At 31.8% G+C, this 20,624-nt stretch overlaps 1 long non-coding RNA gene across 1 annotated transcript; it reads left to right on the forward strand.

The window, feature by feature from the left end:
- Positions 1-9,859: 9,859 nt before the first annotated feature.
- Positions 9,860-13,649, forward strand: LOC104117525 (uncharacterized). The gene is made up of 2 exons (XR_001973494.3): positions 9,860-9,936; positions 9,985-13,649. It is a non-coding gene; the product is annotated as an uncharacterized lncRNA (long non-coding RNA).
- Positions 13,650-20,624: the final 6,975 nt, after the last annotated feature.

The raw sequence follows: 20,624 nt of genomic DNA on the forward strand, positions 1-20,624 counted from the left end.
TATATTACTGCTCTTTAAGAATCTTTAGACATATATTCTCTTCCATTGCATATTATGTAATGTTAAAGTTCCAAAAGAACCCTTTGGGAGCTTGAAAAGATAATGAGGAGGAAAATGAGTTGAAAAAAAAAGAATAACACGTCCTGCATAAGAATTACTTGAAAGTCCCATCATTAATTTGTTGCTTGCTAATATGGAACATATATCATCAATAAAGGCCAACATATATGTAAGTAGTTGTACACAAGTACCAACTGTCCCAAACTCAAAATCTATATTTCTTTTAGTTAGAAGGATACTATATTACATATACTAAGGAAGTTAATTACATAACTTGAGTTGTACCTAGACGTTCATTTTCATATATGATGATAAAACAAAAGGAGGGAAACATAATACTCTTTCCCTCCCATATTAGTTGTCAAAATTACTAAAAGTACTTGGCCCAAAATATTTGTTAATTTAGAAAGATAAGATAGGATTAATTAATTTTTTTCTCACTTTGACCTTAATATTAATTATTTTTGAAAGTAAATAATATTAATAGAATGCACATTCATTGAGGAGAAATAAGGATAAATTAGTGAAAAGGCAAGTTTTATTTATGATTTCTTAAAGTAGGTATAAAAGGAAAATATGATAACTAATATGGGACGGATGGAGTATTATTAACACTAAGCTTTCAAAAACTTTTAAGTTACTTTCATGCTTTGCTAGTCATCTGTTGCCTTGTTTTCTTCCCTTGTCGTTACTTTAGCCTAAGACTTCTTGCCTTAAGCTTTATACAACTCAAACAATACATACATACATACATAGATACATACATATATTCATATATACTGTCACACCCCAACTTGGGAAGTGCAACCGGCACACGATGCCCGAAGATCCGTATGAACCGACATCCATACTTACATCTCTTAACATAAAATCTGGGCTAACGAGTCTCCAAATATGATTGTTAATACCTTAAAGTGAGTCGCATAAGTGGTCATAGTAGAGACTTTCAACATTTTCATTTATGCATATGAGAACACTTAACAATTGTAGAAAGGGCCATAACCCATATGTACATACACACCAAACTTTAGTCAGCAAGCCTCTAAGAGTGCCCTATTACATGACTTGGTCGGGACAGGGCCTCACCATACCCAAAAACTAGAAGTACAAGTACCTATTAACTTCTGTACAACTATTCCGAAGGACTAGAGTGCATCAACCGATCGCTGAAACTTACACCTCACTGGGGAGGGATTTCACCGGATTTATCTGGACATGTGGGAATGAACATAGCGCCCAGAGGGAAAAGCGTCATAGCGAAAGATGTACTGAGTATGTAAAGTTTATAACATAATATATATATATATATATATATATATATATATATATATAAAAATCATAGACATAACGTAAAAGTTATGAATACCCAATATTAACCTGACCACCGAGGACAACTACCGAAGATATACTTACAGCGGACTTGATTCATTGTACATGCATGTTTCGTAAAAGGTCAATCTCTCTTGGGGTTATGCATGATAAATTAAGTAATGTCATTCAGCCAATCTTTGGGGCATGTTATCGTACCCGACCTCGGGAGGTCTCGATAACACCACATAACCTGTCATCTTGTACATGGTCACGCATGGGCTCGGTAAACTCTTATGTTACGTCATTACTTACCCAACCAATCTTGTTCATTGTTACTAGTATCACGTAGTTTCGTACCCGGCCACATATGGGGTCGGTAATGTGTCATGTTACGTCATTACGTACCTGGCCACACATGGGCTCGATAATACATCGTATTTTATCCTTCTGTACCCAGACGCACACGGGCTCGGTAATGCCTAATAAATATAGGGGTCTGTCTTAATACAACACACGCTCAGCCCTTACAGACTACGCAATTTGGCTTCAAATGAGCCACACCTTATGCCCTTATAATACCATCCAGGAACATCCTTAATTTCAAAGAAAGTGCTACTAGTAATTTTACAACATAATGATCATTCAAAAGAAACACGCATATCAAGTCATGCCAAAAAGGAAAGATTGCCTTACATATCTTTTGTGTTATCGGCTTTACATACTCAGTACATCTTTCGTACTGGCGTCTTTCTTTCTGAGCGCTATGTTTATGCCCATAGGTGCATATAGATCATATGAAGTCTCTCCCTAGTAGGGTGCACGTTTCAACGATTGGTTGATGCATTTCTGTCACGACCCAAAATCCTACCACAGGCGTCGTGATGGCACTTAGTCTCTAAGACTAAGTAAGCCGATTATAATTACAATTCAAGCCATTTTTTAAAAATAGATAATCGAAACCAACAGCGAAAATAATTACAAACAACCTCCCAAGACTGGAAATACTAAGTCACGAATTCTAACTGAATACATGAAATGATCTCAAGGATCTAATACCCAATACTGTTTGAATAATAATTAACAATACAATAAAATGGAAAGACTCCAAGGGACTGCGACGACCAAGCAGTTCTACCTTGAATCCTTGCGATCCCATTCTAACTCTGTCCGAGTCCGATATCTCTAATACCTGGCTCTGCACAAAAATATACAGAAGTATAGTATGAGTACACCACAGTCGGTACCCAGTAAGTATCAAGACTAACCTTGGTAGAGTAGTGACGAGGTACAGTCAAGACACTCACTAGTTTAATAACCTGTGCAATATATTATACAAAAATAATAGAAAACAAATAGCAGTGATAGCAACAATAATCAACTAGTGATGTAAACAGCAAGGTAACAAGAACTCCATAAATATTGCTCAAATAGATAATGAACACAAGTACAACCAATAATCAAGTCCTTCAAAATATACATCTTTCATCTATAAGTTTTTCAATAGAAATCTTTAGAATATAATCATTTTCAATAAATATATTTTGAATATACTTCTTTCAAATAAATATCCTTCAAATATAATTCTTTCAAATAAATATCTTTCGAATATAATTCTTTCAAATAAATATCTTTCGAATATAATATTCTTTCAAATAAAAATCAAAATGTGACACCTCATTTCATAATAAAAAAGGATACGGGTCTCAGCCCACTTTCATATTTCCACGGCACCTCGTGCCCATAAATAAATCATCATATTTTCCCGGTACCTTGTGCTCACATTTCATATCACATCTACACGGACAGTTCATGTGCCAATAATAAAAATCATCATATTTTTCCCGACACCTCGTGCCCACATTTCATATCTGTTACGGCTTTAGCCACTGGCTCACGATTTCAACATAGATGAGACTATTATCAAGTTTACCGAAACAACAAGACAAGTTGCACAAGATATAAGAATAAACACAAGGAAAATCACAACATCACATGTAGATTACCTACACAATAACCCCACATCATCACATATAAATTACAACACAATAACCCCACCTCATCACATATCATCCCTGACAATAGTCATACTTATCTCTCCTATAGCCATCATTATCACTCCGCCCAGATAATAGTCCAGCACACATAACCACAGTGAAATACCACCCTTATACCCACATAATATCAACAGTGAAATGCTACCCTTATATCCTCATAATAATAATTCAAATCACACAACAATTTACATGAAATGTTATCACGATAACACAACACAATAAATTCATATCAGAATTTGCCCAATGACCATAATCAATTCCAAAGATATAGCAAAATCAATAAATTTCTCAATAATTAGCCCAAGACTCCACACAACGTATATAAAACCTCAAAACAACAACAGAGATGAAAAAGTAACTCAGCATAGAACAACACCTTCTTTAATCCAGATTTTTATAAATATAAATCAATGCCTCATTTTAAATTTATTTAATAATTTTTTGCAGATAAGGATTCCATAATGAATTTAATTCCAAGAAAAATGTCAATGCAACAAGCACACAAAATTCACATAAAAATCCAAGTGACAATAAATCCAAATTATCATATAAAATACGAATTTGACAAACAAGGAATGAGGCATGACAATTCAAGGGTTTACTAAATTCTAACAATTTTCCAATTTAATACATAAGGGCGTCTACGAATTTCAACCGATATAATTTGCACATATAAACCAAGTACGTACTCGTCACCTCGCATACATGGTTTTCAATTATACAATTTTCGCATAAGACTCAATGCCTATGGGGTAATTCTCCCACTCAAGGTTAGGCAGGATACTCACCTTTTGAAGTTAGGTCGATATTCCAAAATTGTCTTCTTACTTGAATTGACCTTCGGACAACTCAAATCTTTCGGCAAATTTCTTTTGAACTTTTATTCATGAATAAGCCCCTCAATACAACCCCGAAGTAATGCTGACAGCAAACTCGAACTAAATTGGACTCGTAAATCTCAACGGCAACCTCGATTGAAGACACGCAAACCCGACCTCCGACGACCTTGTTCGCAGATGGTTTCGTGTGGCTGGATGTTGGAGTTTCCAGCGTTATTTGTGACTGTTTTTCAGCTCATTTTGGGAGTGATTCGGGTGACATTTTGCGGTTGTTTCAAGGTGGTTAAGGGCTGCTTTACAAAGTGTTTTGGAGATTGTTTGGTGCTGTTTTTGCAGCTGATTTGCGGCTGTTTTCAGCTTCATTTTCGATGCTAAAATGGTGGTGTAACTCAGGTGTTTTCATGAAGTTTTGAGGGTTGAAGTCTACTATGTTTTCAGCTGAGTCTTTAGAGCTGAAGGTGCGACTTTTGTGGCCGAAACGGGCTGGAACTGAGTAGCGTTTTGGAGGTAAAAATAGTGGCTTTCATGGCTGGTTTAAGGTGCGGTTTTGAGGCTTCTAAATGACTGATTTAAAGATGAAGTTTGGTAGTTAAAACTTGGAGTTCATGGGCTGAAAATGGAGCTTTTTTTTAGTGATGTGAGTAGCTGGTTTTCGGACTGTTTTAATGGAGGAAGAAGCAGGTTTCAGATTGGCTTTTGGTGGCTTGAAGAAGATGATGAGCTTAGCGGCGCTTTTCAACCTTTAGCTTTAGGTTTTTCTTTTATTTTCTGCCTTTTTCCGTTCTCTCTCTCCCCTCTCGTGTGTGTTGAGTGTGTTTCAATTTCCGGAATCGAAATCCGACCTCGTTGTAAAAAAATTCCACTTCGGTCGAATTTTCCAAAATCTTCTATTTTTTAACTTTCGCCAAAATGCGTCGAATGTCCTACGGACTTCCAAATTTAAATCCGAACATATGCCTAAATCCGAAATCACCATACGAAACTATTGACATCAACGGAATTCCATTCCGGAGTCGTTTGCTCAAAAGTCAACTCTCCGGTTAACTCTTTTCATTTCAGCTTCAAAATGAGAATTGTTCTTTCAAATTAAATTCCGAATCTTCCGAAAATTAAACTCGACTACACACACGTATCATAATACATATTACGAAACTTCTCGAGACCTTAAATCACTGAACGTAGCGTTAGTTCTTAAAATGACAAGTCAGGTCGTTACAATTCCACTCCTTCGGAGTAGCTATATAGAAGTTAATAGGTACTTGTACTTCCAGTTTTTGGGTATGTGAGGCCCTGTCCCGACCAAATCATGTAATATGACACTCTTAGAGGATTGTAGACTAAGTCCGATGTGTATGTACATATGGGTTATGACCCTCTCTACAACTGTTATATGTTCTCCTATGTATAAAATGAAGATGTTGAAAGTTTTTACTATGTCCAGTTATGCGACTCACATTAAGGTAGTAACAATCATACTTGGAGGCCCATTAGTCCAGATTTTGTATTAAGAGATGTAAGAATGAACGTCGGTTCTTCGAATGTCGTGTTTCTAAGGTTGGGGTGTGACATATACATACATACATATGCTAAGATCACTTATTATGACATCTACGATCACCCCCTCATTCCCTCTCCCCAACCCACAAAATCCCTTTCTTTCCTATCTCTATGCATTCTGAGAGCACTTATTTTCTCCACTAGTTGGATAACAATCTCCAATGAATGTTTCAGTGATCGATTGATGCATTCCACTCCTTTGGAGTAGCTATACAAAAGTTAATAGGTACTTGTACTTCCAGTTTTTGGGTATGTGAGGCCCTGTCCCGACCAAGTAATGTAATAGGGCACTCTTAGAAGCTTGTAGACTAAAGTTCGGTGTATATGTACATATAGGTTATGACCCTCTCTACAATTGTTATATGCTCTCCTATGTATAAAATGAAGATGTTGAAAGTTTTTACTATGTCCAATTATGCGACTCACATTAAGGTATTAACAATCATACTTGGATGCTCATTAGTCCAGATTTTATATTAAGAGATATAAGAATGGAAGTCGGTTCTTCGAATGTCGTGTTTCCAAGGTTGGAATGTGACATATACATACATATGCTAAGATCACTTATTATGACATCTATGAATACCCCTCATTCCCCCACCCCAACCCACAAAACCCCTTTCTTTCCAATCTCTATGCATTCTGAAAGCACTTATTATCTCCACTAGCTCGATAACAATCTCTAATGAATGTTTGGCATTTACTCCCTCACAAGTCTCAACTTAAAAAAAAAAGAAGCTCTTTCTTTTGTTATGAACAGTGCACTTCAATCAAGCTGGTTTTACTTGTTTTTTGATTGATCAAACAGGGTTTACAACTTCTCTTGCTAACGAACAAATCAAAGATAGTAACGTTTTAGCATAGAGAAAGAAATAAGTAATATAGTGGTTTTCACTTCTTACCAAACAAGTGAGACATAAACTGGTAGAGATTGTTTTTGGGTATACAAATAATTAAGGTATTGGGTGAAATACACAATATAAAAGTGATAACATGCAGAAAGGATGGTACTCTATAATATACTTTAATTTGTGATGGAATAGGAACTTTTCATATGATCATTTTTGATTGTGTGAGGCTATGAGCTAAGGAGAACGCTTTTGATTTTATCCTTTTATTTTTTACTATTCAAATATTTGAATATTTTTGAAAGTTTGTGCGCACTTAAATATGTACTATAATGTCTTTAGGCAAGGTCCTCTTTCGAATTGTTTTTCTTTGACCAAATAATTTGATTATTTCTAATAGTAGAAAACTTCATCTTCTTTGCTCCCATCGATTAGGAATAAACAAACAAATATAGCAACGATAAGGTACGACAGTATACCGACCAATCAAACAGCTCATGCAAGACCATTATGTTTGTAAAAATAGGAATTTCTTGGAACGGCTGGAAATCATTTTTCTTTATAATATCTAACGTCCCTTTTGATCTTTTTTGTTTGTGGTTGGAAAAAAATATTATAGATAAAGGACTAATTAAAACAGCAGATACAATAATATTAACAATGAAAGGAGAGAACCAGAAGGAAGACAGAATCGAAATTCTTCAATCAAATAAATGCGTAAGAGTATGACAATATTTTTTTGTAGAGCATGATGAAGAAGTAGTATTTTGTATAACAATATTTTTTTATTATTGGTCATGGCATAACAGTTTTATTATTCATCCCCTAAGAATATGCGTTACTAATCACTACATAAATAAACTCTACACTATTAATATTTGTATTACTGGACTCATATTATTATTTCTTGCATAACTTTTCAATCATACTATCCCTTACCACTTGTTTGGATGGTTGTTACCCGTTGCATCGTATTGTTATCCCAAAATAATGTTTGTTTTGATTGTTTCATTAAAATTGATTGTATTGTATATTGTTAAATCCATTGTTTCGAAACAATGAAAAGTCTCATTTTTTTTAAACAACCGATTTTTTGTGGTGGAATTGTTTCCTATTTTTCTTTCCAATTATGTCCTAACTTATTACTCCATAATTCTATTTTACCTTTTAACTTTTTTTTTATTTTAACTTCACCTATTTTGTCTTAGTCCTTTTTTTTCAGAATTTCTGTCACTTCCAACTCCTACGTAAAAGGTATAGGTTTTGCCTTTTTTTTTTTGTTTAGTTTTTTCTCCTAATGTGATTTTAATTCAAATTCTAATTACTTTAACTCCAATTCTTTGTTCCTTTGTTCTACCAATTCTCGTTTCTTTCTTTATCATAATTCTTTATTTTTTTTCTAATGATAGTTAAAGACATATTTGGTGATAAATTAGTAGAAAAGAGTTTTCTTAAATTATTTTTATGCGTAATTCTTGATAAATTTAATATTTAAACAATTGAGGGTATTTAGTAAACATATCAGTTACAGTACAGTACGATACAGTTAAACCAAGCAGCAAAATGTTATTTAACAACAACAAACAATACTTTATATCCAAATATTGTATTCATAAAACGATACAATACAATACAATACATAATAAAACGATGGGTAATAACCATCTAAACAAGCTATTAATGATCTTTGGAATAAACTATAAACTAGATCTTGATGGAAGAACATATCCGAAGACTAAAGAAATTTAGCTCCTGTTTAGACATAGATATTTTTTATTTTTTATTTTTAAAATAAATTTAAAAATATTATTCGTTTATGAAATTTGATAAGTTTTTGAAGAAAAACTTTTGAAGTAAATCATTTTTTCTACTCACAAAACTTTAATTTTTTAAGTAAGTATATGTTTAAATACAATTTTAATTTCCAAAAGCTATTTTTAATATAACTTTAAAAACTCTTATGTTTAAGTTTTAACCAAATATATGTTCAAATGGTAACTTATCCGTTTGGACATAGATTTCTAAATATTTTTTGAAAAAGCTGATTTGGATGAAGTTTGACGTGAACTTGAAAATGTACATGAATTTAGGTCAAATTTTAACATGTTAAAAAGTCTCCTTTTTTGTTTTTTCCAGCTAAAAGTCCCAAATAATTATGATTTGACCCCAAAAGAGATTTTAAGCTATATTTAGAGTTTAAAGTTTTAATTTTTATAATCTCCCAAAAATTAAAAATTAATTCTATAAACAAATATATATTTAATTTATGTTTTTAAAAAAATCTTCCAAAACTTAGCTAGCGTTTGGCCATAGATTCCCAAATTTGTTTTGAAAAATCTGATTTGGGTGAAGTTTGGCTTGAAGATGAAAATGTGTTTGGACATGATTTTTCAAAACATATTTTACTTTTTATTTGAAAAAACATGAAACATGACTTATACCCACAAGTTCTAAAAACTATCATAAATACCCAATAGTACCAAACAAACAAACTTGCTATCTTGTATATACAAAACCTTCATCAATACCATTCATTATCATTATCACAAACCATATTCCTGAACATAAATAAGTTTATTGAGAGGCAAATGAGCAGATATGGTTTAGTTGGTCGTAATAAATGTGGGCTCTTTTACAAACTATAAAAGTTTGGGGTAATATTTAAAATTTTTAAAAAATGACCGTGTCATATTTTGGCCCAAAATCAGCAATTGAGGTGATTTTGAGATTTGGGATTTTGCCAAAATGTAGGCAAAATCTATGGCCAAACATATGTTTGCCAAATAAATCCCAAATTTATTTTGACAAAACTCATGGCCAAACGGGTCCTTATAGTCAAATGCCTACTTAAAACTTGGCCACATGAAAAGACAACTCCAAAATTAAATGATACTCTATCCGTTTCAATTTACGTGAACTTCTTTGATTGGACACGAAATTTAAGAAAAAATAATTTTTTTAAAAATTTGTGGTCCTAAACAATTCAAAAAGGGACGCAGAGTATTTGTGTGGTTATAAAAGATTATTATTAAGGATAAAATTATAAATTTAAATAAAATTATTTTTAAATTTAGGAAAAAATTAATTTTTTTATAACGAACCAAAAATAAAATAAGTTAGAAATAAAACGTAATATTTTCTCTTACCTTACAAATATGAGTTACCCAAAAACAAAAGGGTAAGAGGTCAAAAGTTCAACAACCCCAGACACGACCCTTTGTGTCTTCACTGTCTTCCACCTCCCCCCTCTCTTCCCTCAGTTTTTCAGTTCAGTGCGCTCCAGAAGGTATGAATGACTGCTCATCTTTTTTCCAGACCCTTTTCTTTTACCCTTTTGCAGTTGATGATCTGATAACACATGAACTCACTTTTTCTCGGTGTTTTTATGGTAGTAAGAATAGGAGTATATATTTTCTATACTGTTTTCTTTCTTTCTCTCTGCGTCTATGATATATGAAAGATTTTGTTGACAAATTAAAGTCGCTTTCTAATCCCTCACTCTCATGGCGAAAACGACCCTTCATTTTCCCCTTATGTGTATTTATACACTCTCCTTCTCTTCCTTATTTAGTGCAACTCCCTTTTTTCCACCTATTATTCCTTCAAATAAATTTTTTCATCTCATTTCATTCCCCTTTTTTTCTCTTAGCCAAACGTTGTTTATCTTCTTCCCCTTTCTTTCTCTTTTATCTGCTCTTCTTTTGTTTTGTTCTCATAGTTCTATTTATTGCTGTGGAAGTGAAGTGACATTCAGAAAACACTTGAAATAAATGGGAAAATGATAGCTTACCAAGCATTATTGGAGACTTAGGGTTTTCATTATTGAGCAGATAAGTGTAGTTTCAGATTGTTCTTCGATCTATTATCTTTTAATTAGCTGCTTAACATTCATTTGTTCATATTAATTTCTGTCCAAGCTAGTTGATCGAATGCTAATAATGCTATTTTCTAGTTTTTCTTTTTCCAGATTACTTATCTTTGTTCCTGTTTATTTCAGATTGAAGCATCATTATGATTCTGAAACAATTATTTTTTCCTTTTCTCTCTATTTTGTTATTAGAACCACTGTACTTATTAAAATGGCAAATTAAAGATCTTTTTTTTCTTTGGTTGATTTCTAGAAGTTTGTTATCTATTGTAGGGTTTGTTTTAAGAGTTGACTCTGCCCAGTTAACAGATTGCATTTGTATAGTGATTTTGTTTTCTATCTTTTGAAATAGTTACCATAGGATTTTGTCTTTTCTTCTGTAGTGCTTTTGAACCCATGGTAAATGTCTTTGACATGTTTAATTTTTTGTTTTTCAAAGAAAAATAGCCACTTTGAGTATCATCTGAGGTTTCAGATGTCATATGCTATTAAAACTGATGACTTTGGTTTGCCATCAATAGAGACCGCAAAAGGTCTACTGCTACTTTTCTTACTTTTGTGATTCATAATCCCTCTCATGAGACTTAGGATTTGCCTGGGAATTTGGGTAGTTGTTTTTTGCTGTACCTATGTTAACTCTTATATATCAAATTGACCCAATAATGAGAAATATAAATCTCGCTTTTATGTGGAAATTTTCAAGTTCACTGTTAATAGGTTACTAAGAATGTATTTTAGTTCCCAGCTCTTCGGTCTTCAGCTATTATTCAAAACATGATTTAGGTTCTGTCCGTTGCATTTGCGTTTCATTTTCTTTCTAAAGTTCAATGCAGACTGTTTTGCTTCTGTAAAGTGAAAATCGGCTCAAAGTTCTATCCTTTTACTCTCCGCAATTTGATTCTGAGACATCATGGTGAATTGCCAGGTATTACTGCATACTTGTCATAGTGATTGAGTTTATGATATGTCACAATTTATCCTTTTTTCCCAGTTGAATATAAGCTGTATAAAAGTTAAATGTTGGTACATCAAAATCTTTTATTTAACCCTCTTCAGCTCATGTTTTTATGTATGATTTGGTGAATGCTGCTATTCAGTTGAAGAACTTGGTTATTACTGGACTTGTAATAGTTTTGTGCATTAAGGAATGGCCTAAGAGAGCTTCCTTCAGCCCACTCATGGAGGAGAACTGGGGTTGAATTAGCTGCCGACTCATTCATCCAACCACTCAGTAGAAAGGGATATATTTTGTGCTACTGTGATTGAGTGAATGATGCGGGAGATAGTTTTCTATTCCTCTCTTTCCTTGCTTGGACTGAAGGGAGCTCCTTTTTTCCATTTTCTTCATTTTCATCTCTTCTTATAACCTTGTACTAGTTCTCAAACAATAAAAACCTAATTTTCAAAAGATTTCTCTCATTCCCTTCTTCCCTCTGATAAGCCAGCTGCCTCAACCCTTACCATTGTGTCTGGTGTTGGGTTATAACACATTGTGGAGTTTTGCAAGATAAGATTTCAGGCACTTCTGCTTATAATTTTCTAATGATTGTCTCTAGCATCTTAATTAGTAGTAAATGTTATAATAAATATGCGATGACAAGTCTACTTCTGTTTCATTCAGATATAACTCCAAGAGTTATGAATTGCCATGTTTTCCATTTTCACTAGGCAGTTAGTTGACCCTTTGTCAGCACCCCCGGTCTCCACCACCATTATCGGTTAGGCATACTTCTCCGTTTACTTCCAAAAATTAGAGACCAGTCCATGTGGCTGTATTATCATGTCTTTGTACAGGTTTATTGACATTTATATCATCTGTTTACTGTCTCAGCTATGCATGCAATATGTTTATGTGTTCTGTTTAAACTGATTGGAACTGGAACATAGATCCACCTACTTAGTTGCTGTAGAAAGCTCCTTTTCCGCTACAGAGATGACTTTGAAGTTCACATATCTCTTACATAAGTTAAGTCTTTGCTCTTTAGAGAGATACTATACATGACCATTACAAACTGAACCAACAGCTTTCTTGCAGTTTCTGATTTGGGGAATTATTAATGCATATACTATTTTTTTGATCAGTTAAAGAAAAACAAATAGAAAAAACAGTATATGCATTTGTAAATGCTTGTTCCCCAAAACAGAATGCATATATAGTAGTATCACACGTATGTCAGTTTAAGTTGAGGTGAAAGCAGCTTCTTGCCCTTAAAAGTTTTCAAATATTTTGCATGGCTGTGAGACTGAAGACAGCAAAACGTGATGAGCACCATGTTTTTCTCCATTTTCCTAGGGCAAACTTGTAATGAAGATTACATCATTGAAATGCATTGGCTCCTTTTTTAAATGGCAAGTGGTTTGTGGAAAGTACAATTTCTAATGTTATATATGTATTAATGAAATGTTTTAGTCCTTTTCCCTTGAACACTTGTACTATATTAATATGCTGATAACTAGGTCATGTTATGTAATCTGACAATGTTAAATGATATAGACTTGGTACCAATTGATTTTGCCAATTATGGAGGGGGGAACCTCATGGTCCAAATCCTGATTAAGGTAATCAGCTTTAGTTTGAGATTATTTTGCATCATTCTATAGTGTTTTTATAAGGTTGTGTCCGGCATAATTTGTCTAGGAAGTACCAATAGATTCTGTTTGTAGTGTGGTCCCCTACCCTTTTGGCACGCAGTTTTGATGCCTTCATTTTTGCTTTCTTTTGTATGCATTCTAAACCTATTCTGTATTATAATATAATATGATGCATTATTGATCTCTCCTGTTCTCAGAGGAAGCCTATTAGGTGTTCTTTTAATTTACTATTATTTTTCTTTGTGATCATTCATTGCCCTATTCTACATCCTAAAGGGTTCACAGCTTGCTTGTGTTCAAGGTTTAGTAAAAGAAGCTTGGAGGAAGAAAGGTGAGGAACTGAAAGAGAGATATAGAGATGGACTGAGAAGCTGCACTTGCTGTGATTCTGGTGGTCTGGGGCGGAGCTAGTGTGTTTTATTACTGGTTCGGTAGGACTCAGTAGCTTTGTGCAAAACCTTATACGTGTATTAAAAATTTAACTTAATATATATGAATAATTTATCCAGAACTTATTAAACTGCTTTTTTTTTTAGAACTCAGAATCCATAAACTCAAAATTTTGGCTAGTGTCCTGTTTTATGATGTCATTAAAAAGAGATAACAGCAGAAGAATTTTTTGGCCTAATCTTGAGAATAGCACTCCATTAGGTTCTGCTTAAGGTTGAGTGGTCCCTCCCCAACTCCACTTCTATTCCCATGCTCCTCTCCTGCACTAACTTCAAAGCAAAAGAAATCATTATTTCTTTACAATGTATTGACATTTCAAGAATTTGTTGTAGTCTTGTGGAGAAGTTAATATTCTAGCTCAGCATGCTTGAATGTGTCGGTTAGTTGCTGTGAAGTTTGTTTGGTTATTCCTGCTTTCAGTTTCAATTTCCTCCACCCACAAACTGTTACTTCTGGCATGATGTGGGGTTGTTACATTTTGAAACAAGTTAACGACAGTGATATTTGGTGGCAGAAATGTTGAAATGGTCTAAGTTAAACCAAGTTCTGTGCAGAGATGTGACTTCTTTAATTTTCTTTCATTACCCCTGTTTGTAACAAAATGTTTAAACAAGGGAGAGACGCATATTGCTGCAGTTAGGTAATTTGTTCAAAAGTTGTTAATCAGAAAAAATGTTCTTAACTATGTTAACTCTAAAGGATGCTCCAAGGGGACATTGATACTAGTAACTTTCAAAGAAAAGATAGTGCATGCACGAAAATGATGAAAGATCATTCAAAAAATTTCAAAGTAATATGTTTTCTACTTGGGAAAATACTCTCGCATCCGTTATTTACACTAAAGTAAGCAATCTAATTATAAAACTAACTTATTAGAATGTGAATACTTTTCACTTAACTAATGTTAGAGCACATGCCAAACATTCATTTGGTTGATATGAATATCAACGGTAAGTAGGTTTTTTTCCGTTTCAATCGCGTGATGTGGCTATTTTGTTGCAATTATTTCACATTAGCTAATTCAATAAGATCTTAGGGGCCGTTTGGTTCAAAGCTAAGATGTCCCGGATTGTAATTCTGGGATTAAAACTGAGACTATATACTGGATAACTTATCCTACCTTCTAAAGGTATAAGTTATATTGATACAAAATAATATTGGTTTTCGCTTATAGCTTCAATCGAATAGAAATAAATTTAATAAATCTATACTGGAATAATCCAGCTAATCCATTGAAGCAAACTGTCCATTGGAGTATGAAAAGGAAGAAAAGGGTGCTTAGAAGCCACTTGTAAAAGAGATTGTCAATAGCTTGCTACTTTAGATGTAAGAACAATAATATTTTCAATTCTTCACCATAGTACATTTACGTAGTTAAGTGCAATAAAGAATAAAATTAGGCTTAAAGTCATGACTCTGCGTTGTACTTGGGAAAAAAAAAACGTGTCACTTGCAGACTATGGCCCCTTTTAATTGGATTAGAGAACTCTTTGGTAAAGCTCTCCAAAAACTAAAAAAATATAAGTGTGTGATTTGGCTCGTTTCATGCAACTTTAAAAATAGCAAGTTGGTGTATACCAAACTTAAAATAGTACTAATACAATAATTAGTGTACTCTCCTTACTAATTTGTTTTCTCCTCTTCAAATGTCAAAAGATAATGTCAATAAACATAACCATGTTAAAGCGGTTAATTGTTTTCATTTATCTTAATCAGCCATGAAAAATAAACTGATCAGAATTACTCAACGATTTTATCCTTTGCGTACTTGCCCATGAGAAAACAACAACAATCAGTTCGTGTGTTCTTTTTTCATCCTACTTTTTCTATATTGCTTCACCTTTGACGAACACTATTTTCTATTTCTCCTTAATTTGTAAGTACGAGGGTAACATCTGTAGATTAATATTAGGGCAACTTGCACATTTGATTGGTCGGTAAAAAATAATTACATTCATTAGCCAATATACAAAAATATACAATGATTATGTATTTATGTATATTTTTGTATATAAATATTCACTAACATATAATATACAAAAATATACATTTTGTCGGCTATTATTTTTTTTAGCGATTATATCAATTTCGATCTACAGGAGAAAAGTGGAAAACCGGCCCGGGCGGCTCGGCCGTAGTGACACAAGGTGTAAGTATTTAGTCTTAACCAAAAGAAGAAACATACGAATTACGATCAGATTATTATAGAATTAATCGGTACTGAGAAACTTGACTGTTCTCTGATAGCTTGCTTTCCTTTTCCTCTTATTGGGACGTCTACCATTATATAACTTATGCAAAGAAGAAAAAGGGGATGTTGGCTAAATTTGAAGTGGTTAAATAATAAATACTTTGCAAATATTGCCTATGTTTTAGCAGCGGCGACTACCTAGAGTCATTTCTGCTCGTTTCATTAGTTCTTTCTAGTACTCTATAGATAAAAACATACTTTAGTCTCATGGTGTATAAAAAAAGAAAAAAAAATCATATGGTAAAATAGGTTGAGGTAGCTGATAATTATATATATAGCGATTCTCACTATTCTATCTATATACTTTAACGGATCAATCACCCCCACCACCACCCACGTGTGAGATAGATGTGTAGAAATGATATTAGGTTGCCAATTTAACGGTTTCTATTTAAGAATTAGTCAGTATATTTTGAATTTCTGTTTTATAGTTTAATTTTTCAGGACAAAAATGTCTTGAAGTTAAAATTTAAAGTTTAAAATGTTAATCTCTAAATAATATTTTTGAAAATTGCTGTTTGTGCACTTATCCCAATATATGTGAGGCCTGATACAACTCAAGTTTTGCAAAAGTTACTTTTACTTATAGTTGTTAATTTTATTTTTGCCTTACCTTGAAGTGGTTAAAACTAGCTAGTGTAAAATTAATTTTTAAACTAGCCAGTACAAATTTATTAGAGGATGATTCTGATATTACTTATAATTAGCCGTTGGTGATTAATCCTAAACTAGCCATTATTGAGTTGTTAATCCTAAGCTAGTTGCTAATCCTCTATCCATATGTACACCAGATGTTTTGGAGAGCTATATTAAAGAGACAGATTTTCGAATACTCTTTCTTCCTCTTTTGCTGGGTTATTTTCTTATATTTTTGTTGTTTTTGCTCCCAGTTGATAACTGGAAGAGCTTGTTAAATCTTGGTAAATAAGCCTATTTTTATTCATCGCTACGTGGGTAAAATATCCTTAGGAATATTGTACTCACATGCCTCGAGCTATCTAATATAGTAATATTCTCCATAACCAATTTAAACAGCATAATAGCTCAAGTAGACCCCTCCTCTACGCTGAAGTACTCATCTTTTTCTGCTTATGTTTTTTTGCTTAATACTGTTATCTTCACTTTCTCTTTCGGAGGCCAATTTTAGTATCAGGTTTTGTTTATTTTATATTTTATCTATTAAAGAGAAATTACTAGTTATGTCAGCCTATAAATAAGTTAATACATAAATTAGTTAATTTATAAAATATTATCAATATTAGCCAATTAGTTATTTGTAGCAAAACAAATACTAAATTTTTGCTTTCTTTTGAATGGTTATTGTTGGAATAGATTGGATACATCTTAAATAGCTTAAATCTCAATTTTGGGATGATTTTGGTAGAGTTTTGAGATGGTTTGAATTGAAATTCGAAGTAAATGATGAACGTAAAAAAAGATAGATATGTATATCACATTGTGTATCATTTGTTTATCACATATGTATCATATTTCTATCGAATGTGTATCACATGTATATCCATATATACCTGTGTGTAAGATACATGCGTAATACATGTGCCGCAGAAGAATTTTTTGAACTCGGTTTTAACTACATATTTTGATATAAAATCAGTCCAAATCACCTCTAATCTTCCTCAAATTTTGTATATTGACTCATCTATATGTTTTCACTCATTTAAATCATACCTATTGAAAAAGATCCCTTTTTTTACTTAGATTTTTGGAATCTTGTATTTTTTTTTATATATAATTATTTCATCATCTTGTTTGCTACCACATACATGAAATTTCCTTTCCGTTTTGCATCTAATGTTGCTGATCATGCTTAAAAATATGGAAGGAGATCTTTGCGTATGATTCTTGGAGAGAAAGAATATATTTTCAATTTTTATATGTGCTTGACTAATTTTGATAAATTTATGATTAATGGCTGAATGTTGGTCAGTTAGGATTTATTTAGGACATTTCTGTAAAATTCGATAAATAGTTAATGATTCGTAATGCTATGCACTAGTCTTGGACTTATATCATTTTATGTGTGGATTCGATAAATAGTTAAAATTCCGTGAAGAGTTATAAATTTTTTTATGTGTGGACAAAGCCAATATCTATAGATTTTATATTATATTAAAAGGAGGGTAATATGCAATGTAGTTAGGCTAAGTGGCAAGATTAAAAAGTCATTTAGCAATTTTAGGACAAAATAAATAGATAAGGTAATAAATGAGGATTGGGATCCCCTCTAGTAAAGTTTGCTCCATTATTCTTCAATAGGGTGCTGATCATTTGACATGTGTACTTCTAACTAATCAACGGACAAGATTTTTTTAATTAAAAAAATTATTTAACCATGGTTATGTTACTCCTTTCTCATGACAGCCTATCGAGGTCTCTCAGATATTCTTCTTTTAACCTTTTTTCAAAGAGGCCATCCTTGCTAATCAAGGCCTTTTTCTTCCCTTTAAGAATCTTTAAATCAAATTCCTTAATTTATGGGACGTTCAAATAAATAATCTTGAACTTTCATTTATTTATCATTCAGATTATTTGCTCATTGTTATTTGGTCATAAATAAATAGTTAATTGGTTACAGATTTGAATTTGAAATGAAAATAAAAATATTTGAATTGACTAATATTTTGAAAGAAAAATGTATAGCACTTAAAAGTTTTGCATCTAAATTCTAGGAACTAATATAAAGATAGTCATAAAGAGTGTGTCTATATATATATATATATATATATATATATATATAAACACACACACATCAGTGCGGTTATACCCGGACAAAGCCCGCGCCCAACAACTATATATTTAAATATACAGCTATTTAATGTTTCTATGCTAATTTTTAGTAGTAATATTATCCTTGTACCATTCAGAAGCTTTTTTAAGTATACTTTATTTGACATACATTATTTATCATAGTTATTTAATCATTTATTAGTTCTATAATGATACAATTTAAATATTTAATTAAACTATATTTGAATTTATAATTTTAAATTAGAGATTATTTGAGTGATTGTAAATTTTTATTATCAATTTAATTTAAGAAAATTCAGAAGAAAAAGTGAAGATGTTAAAAAAAGTTCAAAAAAATTATATAGCATATTATGACCAATAACTTTTTGGGTCCTGGTTTTAAACAAACGTTAAATAATTAATAAGTAATAAGATAACTTAACTATGTCATTTCTCCATTGTTGTTGGCGTCAATTATGTGTATACTCGAGTGTTTTATTATCAAAAATAATAATTATTAAATGTTAATTAAAAATAATGATTATTAAATAATACTTCATGCTCTTTCTTTTCAAATAACAAGCCGTTTAAATTCGATCGATTTATGTAATGCCGCAAGCCGTAAAAGACTCATAAAACCATTTGATCCTAATTTTCTAGTGCCTTTTCCATGAAATTTTTTAATATCTTAGAAAGAGATAATTGGCTTACAAAAGGAAATTTATTTTCCCTTCTTATGCTAGCACTAATCCAAGCGAAGATCTTTGTAATTTACGGTATTTACTCTATTCTTCATATTCTTTTTTTATTTTATTTTATTTTTCACTCTCTTATTTTAGTAAATAATATTTTGACTAATAAGATATTTCGCATTAAATAGTTAGCCCTTTTTTTGTATGCATAGTAATTATTCCTTTACCAGATTCCTAATTTTTCGTAATTCTTTAGACCATAAACTTTGAAAAAGGAAAATACTTCTCGCTGCATTATCTTTCAAACTTCAATATAAAATGAAATGAGATCTTCACCACTCTCCGGTAGAAATATGAAAGGTATCAAATACGTAGTACTTTAGCACATACACATTTATTAATGACAATAGAAGATAAAAATGTATCTATAAAAATAGGAGGATGAACAAATTAAATATTAATGCTCATAATATTATTTTAATAATAGATTTTCTCATTTTAAGAAGTTTTTTTTTCTTTTCAAACAACTGAATGAAACGGAAAGGTAACTATTTTTCTATTTTGGTCATTTATAAAATATAGTTTCTAGCAAAATTGTTGAAGCTATAGAGCGTTATAACGTTAATGATTAACTTGACTAGTTTATTTTTAATTAATCGGATATTAATTGGCTCATATATCAAGTATATTATATAATGATAGACTAAGTTTAGTTATAATATAATCATAATATTAGATAAATTTAAATGTGAATTCAAATAAGGTATGGTAACTTTCTTTCAATCTAAACCACATAAAAATATTGAAAAGTTGAAAAATACGTTTTCCTACTTTAAAATCTCATTTTATTAACAAATATTTGCATAGTACAAAATAACAATTCCTTTCCCTCTTAATTGTTTTTGAAGATTTTCTTAAAATGTTTCTTCTTGTTTACAAAATGACATTCCCTTTCCTTTAATTTTTCTGATGATATTGTTAATTTTTCCATGTTTAACGGAATGATGACATTCCTTTTTCTTTTTCTCGAAGATTCTCTAAAATATTATTTATACTTTGATAATTCAACAACTTAAACACATCTACAAAAAAAATTATTCAAAACTAAATTTAACATTGAAGTGTTTCCCAAATTAAACTTTAATTGACCCACTTAAATTATTGTGGCATTCAAGCTAAATAAAAATATTATAAGCTGTAATATTTGTGATGCTATCTAGTTTAATATTAGCTATCTTAGATGTAGTCATGAATAAAAAAAAAGTCCAAACTGCAATACCACAAAATTTAAATTTGAAAAGTGAACTTTCTTAACCTTTGGAACTATGCAAATTTTTTAAATTGCAAACCAACA

The sequence above is a fragment of the Nicotiana tomentosiformis genome, chromosome 3 (genome assembly GCF_000390325.3).
Source record: "Nicotiana tomentosiformis chromosome 3, ASM39032v3, whole genome shotgun sequence".
In the NCBI taxonomy this organism is placed as follows: Eukaryota; Viridiplantae; Streptophyta; class Magnoliopsida; order Solanales; family Solanaceae; genus Nicotiana; species Nicotiana tomentosiformis.